Raw genomic sequence first — 1,836 nt, forward strand, 5'->3', positions numbered from 1 at the left:
TCAATGAGATGGATTGACACAGTGGCTGCAACAACGAGCTCAAGCATAACAATGATTGTGAGTATGATGCAGCACCGGAAAGTACTTCGTCCCATTGTATATAGCGTGACTACATCCAGCTTGTGTGTGTCCATTATGCCTAACATCTGCTTGCAGATGTCCTGGACCTGGTGCAGGGAATGAGCCTAGATAAAGTTGCACCACGGACTGTTTCCAGTATCCATCTATCTGAGAATTGGAAATGGAAACCGAAGCCAGGCGGAGGCAGAAAGGCCTTAGGCGGCAGCCTTAACCCAGGTGGCGCCAGGCCCAGCGGAAGAACTCGCCAAACTCAAGTATTTATCATTGGTGTGAAAGGTTTGTACTGAGCTGGACAATCATTTGGGGATCAACGACAAGGATCTGGCTGAATTTGTGATCGGTCTTGCTGAGAATAATACCACCTTTGATACTTTTAAGGCTTCTCTGGTTAAACATGGCGCAGAATTCACGCATTCTCTTATTAACAACTTGCTGCGTCTTAAACCATGGGGCTTCCAGCAAAGGCTTCTACTAGCAAAGATCCACTTGTTAAACACAAAATCGAAAATGGAAAGCTGAAGAAACTCTTTTCACTCCATTGCCAACCAGACAACTCTTCCGTTGGGAACACGTTAGGTGAGGACGATATGAAAGTCGCTGTGGAGGTTCTCAAAGAACTGGAAGCCTTAATGCCCGGCGCAGCAGGCCGGGAGAAGCACAGAGACGCTGAGCACCTGGACAGGACAAAGAAGAAGAAGCAGAACCAAGAAAGAAACCTAGAGTGAGAGCCAGACCGTGATAGAGACCATAAGCGGAGACGCCGGTCCCATTCTCCATTACATTTCTGGACCCAGAGGAGGAATAGATATCAGTCCAGGAGCAGAAAGCAGAGTCCTCCTAGAGACCACGAGGAGCAAAACAGGTATGGGGAGAGGAATCTGGACAGATGGCGGGATACGCATGCGAACCGCCCTCCCCCTAAGGAACTCGCCATCGGGGACGTTTACAATGGCAAAGTTACCAGCATTATGCAGTTCGGTTGCTTTGCACAGCTGCAGGGACTAAGGAAGCCATGAGAAGGACTGGTGCACTTGTCTGAGCTCCAGCAGGAAGTCCGCGTGCCCAGTGTGGCTGATGGGGTGAGCAAAGGCCGGAGGGTCAAAGTGTTGTCCTTCACTGGGACCAAGACCAGTCTGAGCATGAAGGATGTGGATCAAGAGACTGGAGAAGATCTGAAACAAAATCGGCGACGAAATCTTGTTGGGGGCAGCAATGAGGAGACCTCAATGTGGAATCCTGACAGACCCACTCACCTCTCCCTCCTCTGTGCCTCTGAAATAGAGGATGACTCACTGGAGCACAAGTACCTCACCCACATCTCAGACTCTGAGAAGTGGGACATCAAACAGATGATTGCTGCCAATGTCCTTTCTAAAGAAGAGTTTCCAGACTTTGATGAAGACACCGCATTCTCCCGAAGGTGGATGATGAAGAAGATGAGGACCTTGAGATGGAACTGGTTGAGGAAAAGCCTCCATTCCTAAGAGGCACACCAAGCAAAGCATGGACATAAGCTCCATTAAAATCATTCAGAATCCAGATGGCTCCCTCTCCCAAGCAGCCATGATGCAGAGTGCCTTGGCTAAAGAAAGTCGGGAACTCAAGCAGGCCCAATGGGAAGCTGAGATGAATTCTATTCCCATGGGAATCAACAAACTCTAGGTTGATCCTCTGCCTAATGTGAAAGGCAGGCAGATTGCTGCCAACATGAGGGGTGTTGGGATGATGTCCAATGATGTTCCCAAGTGGAAGCAA

The 1,836-nt window shown here is 49.2% G+C and overlaps 1 pseudogene; it reads left to right on the top strand.

The window, feature by feature from the left end:
• Window positions 1-512: 512 nt before the first annotated feature.
• The window catches only part of LOC101342313 (ATP-dependent RNA helicase DHX8 pseudogene), a 3,774-nt pseudogene continuing 2,450 nt past the window's right edge, over window positions 513-1,836 (top strand).

Source organism: Trichechus manatus, unplaced genomic scaffold, assembly GCF_000243295.1.
Source record: "Trichechus manatus latirostris isolate Lorelei unplaced genomic scaffold, TriManLat1.0 scaffold01663, whole genome shotgun sequence".
NCBI classification, from domain to species: Eukaryota; Metazoa; Chordata; class Mammalia; order Sirenia; family Trichechidae; genus Trichechus; species Trichechus manatus.